This window comes from Pongo pygmaeus, chromosome 21, assembly GCF_028885625.2.
Source record: "Pongo pygmaeus isolate AG05252 chromosome 21, NHGRI_mPonPyg2-v2.0_pri, whole genome shotgun sequence".
In the NCBI taxonomy this organism is placed as follows: domain Eukaryota; kingdom Metazoa; phylum Chordata; class Mammalia; order Primates; family Hominidae; genus Pongo; species Pongo pygmaeus.
Window position 1 is genome coordinate 65,146,288 of NC_072394.2, and position 16,942 is coordinate 65,163,229.

The following is a 16,942-nucleotide window of genomic DNA, read 5'->3' on the forward strand; positions in this document are numbered from 1 at the left end:
TCAACTGACGGACACTTGGTGGTCTCACATTTCCACTGATGTGAATAGTTGTTCTATGAACATGGGTGTGCGAGATTTTGGTTGAACACTTGTCCTCAATCCTCTTGGGTGTGTATCTAGGAGTGGAATTGATGGGGCTTATGGTAACCCTAAGTTTAACTTTCTTTTATTTTTTTGAGACAGAGTTTCGCTCTTGTTGCCCAGGCTGGAGTGCAGTGGCACGATCTTGGCTTACTGCAACCTCTGCCTCCAGGATTCAAGTGATTCTCCTGTCTCAGCCTCCCGAGTAGCTAAGACTACAGGCATGCGCTAGCACGCCCAGCTAATTTTTGTATTTTTAGTAGAGACGGCGTTTCACAATATTAGTCAGGCTGGTCTTGAACTCTTGACCTCAGGTAATCTACCCACCTTGGCCTCCTAAAATGTTGGGATTACAGGTGTGAGCCACCGTGCCCAGCCAATGCAGTATTTTTAAGAAGGCTAAGTTAATGGGAAAAATTCACAATGAACAAAATATCCAAGTTTTATATAAAGACAGGATTAGGGCGAGGCAGGCTGGTCCCTCACTCTCGGGGCTGTGAGAGTGTGGGGTGGAATCGGCTCCAGGGTCCCAAGGTGTGGCCGGAGCATGGGCCTGGCAGGGAGACCTGGGCATGGTGCCCATCTCCGGCCTCTGTCCTGTAAGGGCTTGCCTATGCCTCCGCCTCATCAGATTGCTCTAAAGATAGGACACAGCGGCACACGGGGCCCAGGCTGGGGTGAGTGGGCCCCTCCCTGAGACCTTCATCTGCCACCGAGGTGAGGACAGCCATCAGCCTCCTCAGAGCCTTAGGGTCTGATCCCTCCTGGACCGGCCCACAGATGCCCACCGGACTGGAGTGCCCCGCGGCTGCTCCCCTCCCTCTCCCAGCCAGCTCTTGGGCATCCAGGCACCCCTCTGCAGGGAAGCCCTCCACGACTGTAGGTAGGTCAGGCCTTTTTTGCACAGGCCTGTACGATGCAAGTCTTGGGTAGAGACTGTGTGTCGGCTCGGGGGTCTTCAGGGTGCCACCTCCTTGAGACAGGAAGGGTTTGCCTGTTCATTGCTGTCTTGGCCCCTGGCATATGGTGGTACTTCATAAACATTTCCTCCTTTCTTTTTCTCTGAGGCAGGGTCTTGCTCTGTTGCTCAGACTGGAGTGCAGTGGCACGACCATAGCTCGCTGCAGCCTTGAACCCCTGGGCTCAAGTTATCTTCCTACCGCAGCCTCCTGAGTAGCTGGGACCATAGGTACACGCCACCATGCCTGGCTAAATTTTAAAAAATGTTTTGTAGAGATGGGGGTCTCTCTTTTCTTTCCAAGCTGATTTTGAACTCCTGGGCTCAAGCGATCTTCCCGCCTCGGCCTCCCAAAGTGCTGAGATTACAGGTGTGAGCCACCGTGCCTGGCCCCGGTGGGTTGTGTCTTAGCCAGAAAACTCAAGTGCTAAGAGGCAAAGCCTAAAGGTTCCTCTGAGCTGAGACAGGATGGGCCCTGGTCGGTGAGAACTGGGGAGTGGTTTAGGGGAGGGCTATGTTTCCTAAAGAGCCGACAGAACCCTTTTACTCTGGCTAAACTATTTGTGCCTATACCCTTGTTAACAATTATGAACATTAGGGAAGCTGTGGAATGGTGACTGTGTGTGTGGAACTGGGGTGCTAGCTGGGAGGGGTCTTCCCAGGCCAAGTCCTGGTTGGGCTCTTGCCTGGGGTGTGTGGGGTGGAGGCTCCAGGGAGGGGGGCAGAGGTGCCTGGGGGCGAACCAGCGGGTGCCTTGGGACATTTTGACCTCTGACCTCAGCTTCCTTTTTGAGACAGTGGGGCTGCCTTGGTGCCTCTCTCCTGGAGGGTGTGGGGTTAAACAAGAGGGGCTCTGTGCCAGGGGCCCAGGGCTGTGCCACTCACTGAGGGTCCTAGCGACACTCCTGAGACGGCTCTTATTTCGTCACCATTTCCCAGGGCAGTGCCAGCCTTGGCAGACGGGCCGGACAGAGGCGGGATGATGGCTCAGGCTGGCAGGGGCTGCCACGGGGCAGCGATGGCCACCTTGAGCCTGGCCAGTGCTTCTGGACTTCCTCTCTGCTGACTTTGTCCCCTGGCTAGAAACAGTTGTGGCAGCGCTCCCAGACCGGGCGTCTGCACGGAGTGGCCTCAGCTTCCTTGAACTGTGGGAATTTAACGAGAGTAAAATGGGACCATAAATCTCCGTCGGTCGGGATAACTTGATCCGTGATTTTGGAGGGCAGGCCAGAGCGGGGACGAGGAGGTGTCTGTGATGGGAGTGATCCCCGGACTGAGCTGGGCTGTCTGCTGGCACGTCACAGATAATAAAACCACGTCGTCCTGCAGCACACGTAGACCGTGTCAGATCGAGATGTCGTAACCTGGGCCTTGTGGCCAGGAGCCTGGTGTCGGGGAGGCACGGTCCATACATCACAGATCCCGTGCACATCATAAAGATACATTAATGGTCTATGTGTCTTTAAAGAAATACTAATATTGTTGTTTTATGAGAAACCAGAGTTGAAAATATTAAAAGTCAGAATTTTATGGCCTAAAAGAAAGTTAAATAATGAGGATGTGGGAAGGGAGACTGAAGTATCCGTCACTGCCCGGGCCAGAGTCCTGGATGGGGACATGGCGGGGGAGGGGCTGCCCTGCTTTGATGAACTTGGCCGGCTCTGGCAGCCTCTGCGTGAACCTTCAGCTCAGTTAGAAGCTTCCTCCTTGGGAAGGGTTTGGAAAGCCGAGATAGAGGACGAGGGCGTTGGGGTTGTCCAAACAGTTGCAGGGCTCGGCAGTGGGGCACATGGCAGGAACAGAGCCTCCAGGAAGCCCGGGCCCTCCTGTTTTGGGGCATGATCAGGGAGCGTGGATGGGGACACCCAGAGGACTCGGTTTCACCCAAGCCCTTTCCAGAAGGAAATCCTCCTGGCTTGCCACATGCTCCTTGTCAGATGACAATTTCCTCTGGTGCAGGTTTAAATTTTTATGTGACAGATCGGCTTGAATGACCCTTGGAAAAGGAGCAAGTGAAGGGGCGGTGGAAGGCACCGTGGAAGGCACCGTGGATGGCACCGTGGATGCCTGGGGTGTCGGGGGCGAGGTCCTGGCCTGAGCCATGCAACCACATGTGGGGCCGAGTCCCCCAGACCCAGGGACCAGCTCCTTCCACCCTGGAATCTGCATGCAGCAGGCGCTGATGAGTGCCTGTGGACGAGAGATGGACTGACCTGGGTGAATGCGCCTGTGGGCGAGGGATGGACTGATCCCTTTTCTTCCCTGGCTGTGCCCGTTACCCACGGCTGTGCTCCGTGCTGGAGTCAGTGGGGAATTTGGGGCCTGAGGGCTGTTTGCAGCTCTCTCTTGCCCCATTGTGCCTGCGTGAGGACCCCTGGGACATGGGCACGCCCAGGGCGAGGATCTGCCAAGGCTTTGTTCAGGTTTTAAGATGTTTATTACTAAGGTGAGATTTCCATGAAATAAAACCACTCATTTTAAGGAGTCAGTTCAGGAGTGTTTAATGTGTTCACTCTGTCACGAGCTAGCACCTTGACTTAGTTCCAAAACATTTTCCTGCCCCCAAAAGGAGACCCTGTGCCTATTAGCAGGTCCTCCCCTTCCCTCCCTCAGCCCTGGCGACACTGCCCTGCTTCTGTCCCCAGATTTGCCAGTTCAGTGTTTTGTGTCACTGTATCCACACCACGTGTGGTCTCTTGTGCATGGCTTCTTTTCCTGAGCACTGTGCTTTTGAGGTTCACCTCCATGGTAGCTTGTGCCTGTGCTTCGCTCCCGTTAAGGTCTGGGCTGCATGGACAGACTGCAGTGATCTGCTCATCCGCTGATGGGCGTCTGGGTGGCCTCCACTTTCGACTGGGAAGAGGCTGCTGTGGGTATCCAGGCACACTCCTGCCTTCAGCTCTTTTAGGTATTTTGCTCAGGATTTGAGACACGTTTTCTCTCCCTCAGAGGAGCGCCTGTTGAAGAATCATGACCTCTATTGAGCATTTACCTGGTCACGGACATTTTGCTGAAGAATCCACAAGTTCATATAAGGACACACTTCGTCTCAAGTGTCCAGTTCAATGAGTTTTGACAGATACGGACAGTCGTGTGACTCCAGATCACAATGTAGGACATTCTGGTTGCCATGGGCTCCTTGTTGCCTCTTCCTAGTGAGTTTCACCCCATGCCCTGCTTTCTAATGCAGGAGATTAATTCTCTTCTAGGATTTTGTATAAATGGAACCACACTGAGGCAGGAGGTGGGACTTAACCCTAGAGATAGGGCTCCAACTCTGTACCAGATTGAAGACTGGCTGAGACAGGGAAGAGGCACCTCTCCATAAGATGCCCACCAGTGCCAGGCCAGTTTGCCATTGCCACGGTGACACTTGGGAGTTACTCCCCGTTTCCATGGTGATGACTTGGAAGTACCACTCTTTTTCTAAAAATTCAGAATGCAGGTATGAATATGAGTGCAGCGCTGCCTCTGAGTACGCTGCCTATGGGGGAGTCCTGCCTCACAAGGAGGGGTCCCTCTGCTGCTGCTGTGCACGGCCGCCTCAATCAAAGCTGCTAATGCCACTGGCTCACCCTTGAGTTCTTTCCTGGGCGAAGCCAAGAACCTTCGTGGGCTAAGCCCCAATTCTGGGGCTCGCCTGCCCTGCGTCAGTGCTCTGTGTGGCTCTGATGTCTGCCAGAATAATGGACTGGAGGCCTGTGTGTGCAGCACGTGTGCCTTGTGTGGGTGGCACTCTGCTCACCCATTCGTCTGGGTCATTTGCACTTTTTGGTGATTGTGAATGGAGCTGCGATAAACATCCGTGTGCCGGTTTTGCAGGAACACAGGCGTGGATGGCCAGGCCCTGTGATAAGCATCTGTGTAACTTTACAGGAAACTGCCCATCTGCTTGCCACAGTGGCCGTGCCCTTTCATTCCTGCCAGGGCACAGGAGCGTTCCAGTTGCTCCACGTCTTTTCCAACACTTGGTATTGTCTGTCTTTTTAATTTTAGCATTTCTTGTTGGTATTTGTCGCAATTTAAAGATCAGAAAATGGAGGCTCAGAGAGGTGAAGTGAACTGTCCAGGCTGCAGGTCCAGAACCTGCCCGTGACCTTTGGACTGTGACCCCACCTCTCAGACAGAGCTGGTCTGTGCTGGCCCCCGAGGCCCCAAACTGACTGCAAAGGCCTTCACTTCACACCACAGCCCCATGCCCTAGTGCTCCCTAAAGCCCTCAGTGGCCCCCCTGCCTCCGGCCCATCCCTGCCCTTCTCCTCCCTGCTCCAGGCTTGCTGGTGCCTTCCTCTCCCCAGCGCCTTTGCACAGCTGCTTCTGCTGCCCCTCTCCCCTGGTTTTATCCTTCCCATGAGCCGGGAACAGCTCGTGTTGGCCGGCATGTGCCCTCGGATTCATGCAGAGTGATGCATTTGAAATGACAGCAAGTGGCAGTTGATACCTTTCTGTCCTGCTGAAAAGAGAGACCCAGGAGGGCAGAGACCAGGCCTGTCTTGTTGGCCCTGGGGGCTGTGCCTGGCAGCTGGTTGTTGATTGGGGCAGCACGAGTGTGGCAGGGAACATCCTGCCGAGCCTCACCCCATCTAGAGATGGGAGGAAGCCAGGGGTCCACCTCCAGAAAAAGGCGCTGGAGGAATTATTAGTGGACACTTCAGCCTTGAGGAGAAGCAAGATAACCAGGACAGCATTTCCACCCCAAGACTGGGGCTTGAGGGGGACATCCTGGGAGAGACCCCTCTGAAACTTCAATAATGCCCCCACAAGGTAGACAGGGACCCCACCTCAAATATGGGCACTGGGGTTCTCCAGGTAGCCTGGATGGTTCCCTGGCCTCCCCAAGGCCGTGGGAGGAAGGCCCTGGAGCAGGGGTCGGCTGTCTGCTACTGGGGGCCAGGCAGGTCACTGCGCTCTGGGGGACACTGCCTGGGCTGAGGCTGAGGTCTGTGTGGGGGACACTGCCTGGGCTGAGGCTGAGGTCTGTGTGGGGGACACTGCCTGGGCTGAGGCTGAGGTCTGTGTGGGGGACACTGCCTGGGCTGAGGCTGAGGTCTGTGTGGGGGACACTGCCTGGGCTGAGGCTGAGGTCTGTGTCGGGGACACTGCCTGGGCTGAGGCTGAGGTCTGTGTGTGGGACACTGCCTGGGCTGAGGCTGAGGTCTGTGTCGGGGACACTGCCTGGGCTGAGGCTGAGGTCTGTGTGGGGGACACTGCCTGGGCTGACGCTGAGGTCTGTGTGGTCCGTTACAGTCCACGTTGCTTTCCTCAACACGCACAGTTACATAAACGATGATAACACTTCATAAACATTTTTCTAACATGCGGAATGTTTGACATGAATTTCAGCTATTTTAAAATGAATAAACAATTGTCAACGTCCTGGCCGACGGGGAGCAGAGGCCACAGTGCTTTATGGAAGATCAAAGGAGGGAGAAAGGTCTCTTCTTTACAGAAGAGGAAGGGAAAGAGACCCATCCTGTCCCTCTGACGACAGGGCCTTCGGAGAGCAGCCCTGGGCTCGGGCTGTGGGCGGAAGGGCCAGTGGAGTCCAGAGGCGAGCGCCCCTTCCCGTAGCCACCGACTGCCCGGGGCTCAGCGGGCAGGCAGGGAGACGCCTCAGGACTCACGGGTGAGGGGTGTCGGGCGGGGGCCGTGTGGGCTCGTGAGCATTGCAAGCTGCCGGGCCCTGCCCAGCTGCCCGCCTCAGAGCCACAGCTGGCGCTGGGGAGCTGGCAGCTGAGTGCCGTCCTTCCAAAGACGTGGTGCTCCAGGGCGTGTGGTCCATGACCACCGCCGGGGTGTGGAGACACCTGAGTAGAGTGCTCACTGCCGGCCCGGTCTGCGCTGCCTGCTCTCGGCCTCCCTGTGTGTTGCGTGATGTTGTGTGCCGGAGTTGGGTGGTGGCTGTGTGAGGCCTGTGATGACACATGCAAACGGGAGAGGGAGTGTGCATGGTGTTGGCATGGGGCAGTGGTGCAGAGTGACTGGCCCAGGGGACCCCCACACTGGACAGCCCTTCTGGGGCAGCAGTGGTACAGGAGGGCTGCCGGGAGCTGGCAGAGCGTGGCTGGGGACAGCAGGGTCTTGGTGGAAAGGCCCTGTCGCTCTTGTGCAGAGAGAGAGGCCACCGCTGTCGCCAGGCTCTGGGGGGTCCTTATAAGGGCCTGGCCCCACCCTTCTGGGATCAGGTGGGGGTGTGGCTGGATTCCATTGGAAATGAGGGTATTTCCACAGGAAAAGCCTGGCCTGGGTGGATTCGAGAGGCGGTGCTTCCTCAGCCTCTCCTCTTACCCTCTGTCTCGGCGCCACAATGCTGAAAGGCACGCAGAGCACAGGGTGTTGGTGAAGTACCGATGTTTACCTGTGCTGTGCTGACGATGACACACTCAGCTTTTGGCGTGACTCCCTCCCTACCCCAGGCTCACCGCTAGGGAGACGGTTGTTTATCCTTCTATAGAGGAAGATACTGAGGGTCTGAGAGGCACACAGCGGGGAGGTCACTCGTGTCACCGGAAGATATGCTGAAGTCCTAAGCCCTGGCACCTGCGAGTGGTCCCTTGGTCCCCAGTGACCTCATGTGGGCATAAGGGCTTTGGAGATGTGGTCAAGTTGAGATGAAGTCATGGAGGTCTGACCTACGTGGCAGCGTCCTCATAGGAAGCTCACGTGATCGTAGACCCAAAGGGAGCAAGCACCTTGGAGAGGAGGCCCAGCCCGGAGTGAGGAAGCCCAAGGCTCGCCAGAAGCAAAAAGAGCCTGTAGCAGGGCACTGTGTGCTCCTAGCAGCCCACACTTAAACGTGCATCCCAGCATTTCACAACACCCCTGGAGCCTGTATTGGGGTGCATTTGTGGCCTGGCCCACACCTTGATGTTGAGGTCCTGGCCTCCATAGCTGGGAGAATGAATTTCTGTTGTAAGCTGCTCATTTCCTGGAGGCCTAGGAACCTGAAACCATACAGAAAGGCACTCTGTAGACATTTGTGAGAGAATGAGGAAGTGCGGAATCCTTCAGTGTGCTCTCTGCTTCCACCAGCCAGGACTCAGGGCTCCAGGTGAACCTCACAGCCTGGTGCTTCCCAAGTCTCGTTTTGAGGCTCAGTGCTGAGCCCACAGGCGCCCTGAGGCTGGGCTTTGGGTTTCTCGCTCCTCATGTCTGGTTCATGAGTTGTTCTCCAGGCCTTTCCTTGCTGGGGCCACTCCACCTTCCCAGGCCAGTAACTTCCAAGCTATGGGTCAGCCCAGCTCACCCTGACCTGCTCTCTCTCTCCCTCCCTGCAGGGTGGGACGCCGCTCCTGCTCCACATCACCTGGCCCTGCCTGCTCCTCCTACCAGCTCTTCCCAGGGTGGCCTCCAAGCAGGTGTTCAGCCAGAATGTGGCTAAGTGGTGTATGCAGCTGTATCCACCAGCAGGGCCTGGCTTGAGGACCCAGAGCCCTGGCCCCATAGCTGTGAGCTGGAACACCTGCACAGCAGTGCCACAGGCTACTGGGGCTGAGAGTGCAGACACTGTCAGGCTCCCCTCAGGTCCTTGGACCCCTGTTACTGGGTTGAGGCACGCATGTCTCCACAGCTGTGTGCACTCCAAGCAGCCTACCCCTAAGTGCACCCCAGCAGCCCACACCTGTGCCCTGAGCAGCCCACACCTGTGTCTCGAGCACCCCACACCTGTGTCTCCAGCAGCCCACACCTGTGCCCTGAGCAGCCCACACTTGTGTCTCCAGCAGTCACCGCTCGTCACTTCTGAGAATTGCTCTAGGAAACCAGAGCCACCTTACCAGGAAGGGCCTGGGAGTTTGTGTCTTCCCATCCGCCCCCTAGGCAGCCCATAACCAATGGCTGAGCAGTGTTGGGGTAACACCCGGCCCCTGCCTCTGAATGGGAGAACCTCTGTGGTGCAATTCATGCTCCAGGGCTCCTCGCTGGAGCAGACTGAGGCTGGATGCCTCTGGGACCCCATTCTTGCCCAGCCCTCCCCACCCCGCCCTGCCTCCCTCACCTTTCTCCTGAATGCAGCCTCAATGTGTCACCAGATGCTTGGTCTCAGGCTCTGCTTCTGGAGAACCCGACCCAGCATGACAGAAGTCCCAAACTGGGTAGACGCCACTGTGATGGATGAGTTTGCATTCATTGTGACGTTCCTGGAGTTGTGATTGCTTTTTAGTCCCATGCGTTTCCCCGGTCCACAGAGGCTGAGCGCTCCGTGCCTGCCCTGTGGGGTCGTCTCCTAGAGCAGCAGCCACATTCTGGAACAGCCTGGCTTTCCTACTGGGAAATGGGGTGTCCAGGGGTGTGGACTTTGCCTGGTTGGGGACAGGATCTGCCTTGAGAAAATGGCTGGTTGCTGATTGAGGAGTGTCCATGTCACCCTGAGGGCTGGGTTCCAGAATGCTCTTTTTACAGAATTGACCACTCCTTTGGTACCCACCCAGGTCTTAGGTAATCCCTCTGGCTCAGGACACCCGTTCCTGCTCCAGACCTCAGTCCAGAGGGAGATGCTGTCAAGGGGATGATGCAGGCGTGGCTGGCCCACCACCTGTGGTGATGCCGGGGGCCCGGGAGGAGGGAATGGTGTTACCTCTAGGGGACAAGGGGGACTTGCGCATCTTTAAGCAATTTTAAGGATGAGTTTTTTTGGTGTGTGTTTTTAATATTTTGCAAATGATTTTTATAAAAGTAGCTCTCTGGGAGGGAGGCCGTGGAGAATGGGAAAGGGCCCAGACTGAGGCTCCTCCAAAGATGCTGGGTGTCACTGCAGAGCCGGCCCCTGGGAGACGCCAGGTGGAGGATCTGGGGTGGGGCTGGGGGCACAGTGGGAGGCCTCACGGTTTGCAGCGAGCAGAGGCGGAGGGTCCCGCCTACCTGGCCAGAGCCCTGCTGTCTGTGCTTGGCTGGGTGTCACTGACCGGTTTGCAAAGTTCCACGCTATGTTGGCCAAGGCCGGGGTCAGCTCAGCGTGCACGGGAGAACCTGGGCTCATAGCAGGGTTCCCAGGCAGAGCTGGAGCGCTCGCCCCAGCACAGCGGGCTTTGCATCTGCTGGGCACTTGTTCTGTTGGGATGTGCCTAGGACCCCTGGGGGGTGCCTGGCCCTGGTGTCTGGAGCTGAAGGGGCAACTCTGGGTGCTCCACTCAGCTCTGCCCTGTAGAGGGGCTGGCAGACTTAGGGGTGTGCTGCAGGCTTCGGGGGCTTTGGAGGCTCCTGCAGTCCATATCTGAAGGGCTATTTGGTGCTCCTTCCCAGCTTGCTCCCCACACAAGGGCCCAGTGACCTGCCGTCTGCTCCCAGGGTCACCAGCGTCCAGCCTGGTGTGCTGCCCCATCCACAGCATATAGCCCAGGCCCCTCCTCTCCTCCAGCTATTCTTCCTCTCACACCTTTGGGGATCCCCTTCCTGAACCCCCCTTGCTGGAGACTCCCCTAGGCCATTGCTCCTGCCTCCCCTGGCTGGGTCTTAGCTGGGCCTAGGAAAATACAGCTCACGCCTCCTCTTCCTTGGGGGTAGGGGTGGGTAGAGCCTTCCCAGCGAGGGCAAGGGCGGTGAAGACACAGAAAACCCTGCCAGGTGCCTTGTGACCTTGAGAGGAGGTGGCGTGCCCTGGGGGACTGGGTGCAGGGAGACCTGCCTGTGAGGCAGCCTACAGGCCAGCCTGGGCCTTCCTCCTCCCTCCATGGAGGATGCCTCCTGAACACCGATGGGCTGTGAGGACTCCACGTGTGTCTCTCTGAGCTACTGCAACTCCCCGTGGGGCCGGCACCCATGTAAACCCATTCTGAGGGCGAGCACATGGATTCTCAGAGAAGCTGAATCACTCGCTCCGGGGCATGCGGCCACAGGGGCTGAGAGCTGGGGTGAGTCCAGGCCAGTCTGCTCATGGTCAGCCCTGGGTGATGGTCAGTCAGGGTCAAGGTCAGTCGGGGTCACAGCCAGCCAAGGTCATAATCAGTCAGGGTTGTGGCCAGCCAGGATCAGGGTCGGTTGGGGTCATTGTCAGCTGGCTGGGGTTGAAGCAAGACTTTCAGGTTCTCTCTGGTGATAAGGGTGCTGCAGGCCCCCAGGTGGGTTAGGAAGCCCCACCGTGGCAGAGAGATGTCCCTGGACCCTGGGGTCCAATGCACTTGCTGTGCAGGTTGAGGAACTGATGCTCAGAGCAGAGATGGCCCTGCCTCTCACCAAGTCCACACTGTGCTGTCGTAGTGGGGCTGGTGGGGACTTAGCGACACTGGGGCCTCCCATGCCTTGTGGATTCCTGCATTTGTGGGGGCCAGAGGGGAAAGTGGGGCTAGTAGAACAGCTTGGACACAAGGACACTGCCCAGGAATAACCACATGTCTACTGTGGAAGATTTTAAATCCTGGGAAATAAATACACACCACCAATGGTGAAGAAACAGTCACCCACAGCCGGCCACCCCCAGTTACACTACTAATATTTCCGTTATATGTTTCCATGTGTATACATTTGTCTATGTATCTATGTGTCTATCTGTCAATCATCTATCTATTGTTACAGTTATAGTTATTTTCTTTTTCCTCCTTTTACAAAAATCGGGGGGGGTCATCTTGAGCTTCTCCATAAACTGCTTTCTTCACCTTAACAATATTTCATGGGTGCATTCTCTCATTTTTGAATTTCACGTTATCATTTTTAAAGCTGCCTAAAGTCGCATGGGATCAATGAGCTGCTCTGGTTGGGCATTGGGCTGTTTTCCCTTTTATCTGGGGGTCTCATAAACAACCTGGAATGAGCATCTTTGTATGGACATCTCTAGGCACATCTCATTTGAGGTTATGCCTTGGGAATGCTCCCCAGAAGTCGAACCTGTGGGGGCTACGCCACACCCATTTCTTTCTTCTTAAATGAGACCTTGACTCCCTGGTGATGCTGTGCCCATTTCTAAGGCTCTTTACACACCGACATTTGCCCTGCGGGAGTCCTCCCCTCGACCCCCGTAGCAGACCCGAGATGATCTATTTCTACACATTCTCACCAATGCGGGCATCACATCTTTTTCAACTTTGCCAATTGCTGGGTAAAATAGTATCTTATTTTAATTTGGGTTTCTTTTCTTTTGAGATGGAGTTTTGCTCTTGTTGCCCAGGCTGGAGTGCAGTGGCGCAGTCTCTGTTCACCACAACCTCTGCCTCCCAGGTTCAAGCGATTCTTCTGCCTCAGCCTCCGGAGTAGGTGGGATTACAGGCATGCGCCACCACGCCCGGCTAATTTATATTATTAGTAGAGACAGGGTTTCTCCATGTTGGTCAGGCTGGTCGCAAACTCCTGACCTCAGGTGATCCGCCCATCTCAGCCTCCCAAAGTGTTGAGATTACAGGTGTGAACCACGGCACCCGGCCCTTAATTTGGGTTTCTTAGATTACTTGTGAAGTTGACCATTTGTCATATTTATCAGTCACTTACATTTCTTTTTGGGTGAACTGCCTTCACATTGTCTGGTGTCTTTTTTCATGATGAGGTTTTCATCTTTTTCTTATTGAGTTCTAAGAGCTCTTTATATTTTAAGGCTAATAATACTTTATCATATATGTTGCAAATGTTGTAGACCATTGATGTTTTCCTTCTCATTTGTTTGTAGTGTTGTGGACATGAGGGTAAACCTGGATGTAGACATTCCTGTCAATCTTCCCTTCCTCTGACCTCCAAACCGACCGTGGGACTCATGCTGGGGCAAGCTGGGAGTCCTTTGGGATTCCACATTGAGGCCAGTTCTTGAACAGTGCAGAGAAATCTGAGTGGGATATTGCTGGTCAACTCAAGGCAGGGCTGGGGGCCAGGGATGAACAGAGGTGGTGCCGGGTGTACAGCAGGTGCTTACACCATCCTTGTTGAATTAAAACACAGCTGGTTGGTGACCAGGAAGGGAGGCTAAAAAGGAAGAGCAATGAGGGAGGTGAGGAGCAATGAGGGAGGTGAGGAGCAATGGCCTATGACCACAGGTCTCAGGCTGGGGCGGCTGGGGGCTCAGCCCAGCCTGGGCATGGATCTCAATGTCCAATCTCACCATCTCGACTCAGCATTCTTTTTCCATCTGGTGAACTCCTACACATCCCTCAGAACCCTGAGTGCTCGCTTGTCCGCTTATCCCTATTCTTGCAGTGCTTCACCTGGGCAGGCCCCTACTGGAGTGGCCCCACTTAGTGATGAAACTGTTGCTCATAGCTGGGTGGTCCTGGGATGCCTTATCTGTGCAGCTGGGAAGGGGATGAACCAGCCCCTTCATCTCCTGGTTGGGATGAGGATTCAGGAGCTAACCGTGCAAAGGGCTTGGTGCCTCGGGGGGATGGGGGTGGTAGATGGAGAAGCCACTCCCATACCTGCCAGCCACCAGTCCCCAGGCTGGGCCTTGTCCCCCATGCATGGGGCAGGAGAAGGAGGGTGGAGGAAGGGAGCAGCCTGGCCAGGTTCTGGGGCAGCAGGGCTGGGGCTGATCAGTAGACCCATCACTCAGAGCTTGATATTACTCATGGCTGTAATAGTGATCCCCAGCATGGCTTGGGGGTTTCAGAGAGAATGTCCCACTAAGTGTAGCCCCTTCTCCAGCCTCTTGGCAACTGTTGCTGCTGGCACTGAGGAAGGAAGCTTGGGGTCATCCCAGGCCACATGTGCCCAAACTGCTGTCTACAGCTGTAGCTGCGGCCACACGTGCACACCACCGTACCCAGATCATTCTTTTGTATTTTTTTGTAGAGATAGGGTTCTGCCATGTTGCCCAGGCTGCTCTTGAACTCCTGAGCTCAAGCAATCCGTCTGCCTCAGCCTCCCAAAGTGCTGTGGTTACAGGCATGAGCCACGGTGCCTGGGCTCCTAAACTGATTTTTAATGACATGAGTAATACAGGAACACATTCTCCTTCTAAATAGAATTCTAACGGCGGGGGCCCTCGAGCCGCGGCGTCATCTCAGCACCCCCAGCCTCACTGTGAGGGCCCTCGAGCCGTGGTGTCACCCCAGCGCCCCTGGCCTCACCGCGAGGTGGCTGAGGTTCCCAGCAGGACATCTGTCCTTCCGGCCTGAGAGTCCGCTGTTGGGTGCAGGTCTCACCTGGAAGCAGGTTTCTCTATGGAGCAGTGAGACAGGAGGTTTCCTCAGCAGATCACCCAGAAACGGGGCTCTGCCATGGAGCCCCCGGACTGATGGGCTTGTGGGGCTTTCATTCTCTGCAGTGACAGGCAGGGCCGCGGGATCCTGCTCCACGCCTCTTCTACTCACACCTTACACTGAGCTGCCCAGGACACCCCCAGGGCTGTTTTACCCACACAAGGCACAGAGAAGGTAGCAGCCTGCTCAAGGCCACACAGCGAGGCTGTGTAGAGCTGCTGCTAGAGCCAGTGTGGCCTGGCCTGGGCTCCAAACGGCCTGCACCTGCCCTTCCCTGAGGACAGTGTTAGATGTAGGCATGCGGCTCACCCATCCAGGTCTCACCTCCTGGTGTTTGGAGGACCCTAGCGGGGGCGGGGCCCAGGGGTCTGTGTTCACACTGCCCAGCAGCAGGGGAGGCACACAGTGGGCTCTGGACTGTGGGCACTTGCCAACTATACTTGGGGACAGAGTGGGTCCTTCTTGGCACCCTCCATTCATGTATTCACATGTGGGTTCATTCACTTGTTACACACTGGCTCCTCTGCTCAGCATGTGCCATTTGCTCAGCTCAGCGTGGGTGGCAGAGGGGCGACAGGTGGTGAGGGCAGGGCGGGGGCCCGGGGCCTGCTCTCCAGAGCCGCACAAACCCGGCCAGATGGCTCCTGACTGGGGCCTCCCAGGGCACATCCTCCTGTCCCTTCTTCTCTGTGCTCACTGCCAAGCACCCAAAGCAGCAGCCCCAGGAGGGACCAGGGCCCCCTCTTATCAGCAGCCTCCCCCAGGCCTGGCCGCAGCGTTTTCCCTGGAAAACCTGTCTCCACTCCCTGCTGCTGGCTCCCACCAGGCCCCTTCCTCACCTGGCACGTCAGCAGACGCCTCCGCCTGGCAGCAGACACTGGCACGACCCTCACCCTGCCTGGGTGGCCAAGCTGCTCTGGGGAGCTGGCTGTAAGACTACGTGGAAACCCCACCCCAGCTATCACTGAGCGGGGGTCTGCCTGTGGGCCTGGGGGCTCTGATGGGGAAGGCTCAGCTTCTCCGCATGCTGACTCAGCCCTTCACCTGTGGGGCTGGAACGACAGCCACAGGGGTCTGGCTGGCCAGGGTTGAGATGGGGAGCAAAGCCCCTGTCCCCATTCCCTATGGGTTTCATGGAGGAGACTGAGGGTGTGGTGTCCCAGACCCTCCCCTCCCCTCCTCCTGTCCCCTGGGGAGGGCACCAGGGGCAGCGTCCTGCCTCTGCACCCAGCTCTCTGTTCCCACCCATACCTTGGAGCCACGTGCAGCCTCCCGCCCACCCACAAAGATGTAGCCCTGGCCTCAACCCAGCCCGGGTCACTGCACATTTGTCCATGTGGTCATTCATTCGTATAGCAAGTTCGAATAATCGTCTCTAGCCCGGCGCGCCCTCGCCTGTGGGCGTGGAAATGGGGTATCAGGGTCCCATGGAGCCATCTCCTTCAGCTCAGTGGCCCTGCGTCAGGCTGGCTGGTCCCTGCTGAGCTGTGGGGCCGGCGTAAAGCTCATGTGGACTGTGAAGACCTGGGACAAACAGAAGAACCACTCACCACGTGTTATGCTGATAATGTGCTGAGCTGATGACATTTCCGATGCGCTGGGTTAGCATATATCGTTAAAATAATCTGTTTCTTTTTCCTTTTCTTAGCACGGCCACTAGCATGTTTGAAGTCACAGGGCAGCGCCGGCCTGGACAGCGAGGCGGACATCTGACAAGCGGGCCAATGAGGATGACACCTCGGACGGTAGTCACTGCTGCGACGGAAGTCAGTGCCCCACCTTGCCCAGCCGCAGAGTGGACGCTAAGTGGCTCGCCCCACCCAGCCCGTCCTGCCTGCTCTGTCCCTCCCAACCCCGGCCCATCCTGCCTGCTCTGTCCCTCCCAACCCCGGCCTGTCCTGCCTGCTCTGTCCCTCCCAACCCTGCAGTGGGCAGATTTCTGGGGGGCAGTCTCTGACCCACTGTGGCCCAGGTACAGACCCCTGCCTTCAAGTCTCTGGGCCTCAGTTTTCTCATCTATGTGTTGGGGACAAAGATGCCGCCCGGCCGTCTCACCAGGCTGCCAAGCAGCGCGGAAGAGCTCTGGCTATGAGGTCAGAGGCCCTTTGTTTGAAAGATCCAGGCCCATATGGGTGCATGGGTTGTGGTCTTGGGTGATATTAGCAGAGCTAAGTCGTCTCTCCTGGGCAGATGACACCAGAGGGAGGGTGAGAGGGTGGTGGAGAGGCCGGTGGCCTGGTGTGGGCTGTCATAGCAAAGTGCCGCAGACCCGGTGGCCGAAACAGTGGAAATCCGTTGTCTTGCAGTTCCAGAGGCCACAGGTTCATGTAATGGAGGCATCGGCCGGCCTGGTTCCTTGAGAGGGGGTGAGGGGCCTGCTTCCCACTCCCGGCTTCTGGTGCTGTGCCGCGGTTTCTGCTGCTCTTCTGCTCGTGGAAGCATCATGGTGTCTGTCTTCACCTCACACCTGCTCCCTGTGCCCGTCTGTGCCCAATTTCCCCTTTTCTCAGGGCCCAGGCATCTTAGATAAGGGCTCACCCCAACCTAGCATGGCCTCATCTTAGCCAATTACATTACCAGTGACCCTATTTCCAAATAAGGCCACTTTCTGGGGTGCTGAGGAAAGGACTTCAACGTGAAGTTTTGGGAGACACAGGTGCGCCCACATCACCTGGGGCGTGTGAGAATGAGCAGCTCTGGGCTCTGGACCTGTCTGCGGGAGCTCCGAGTCCCATGGCACTTGGAGCTGGTTGAGAATGGGGCCAGGAGCCCCAGGTCAGGTTGAATTGGT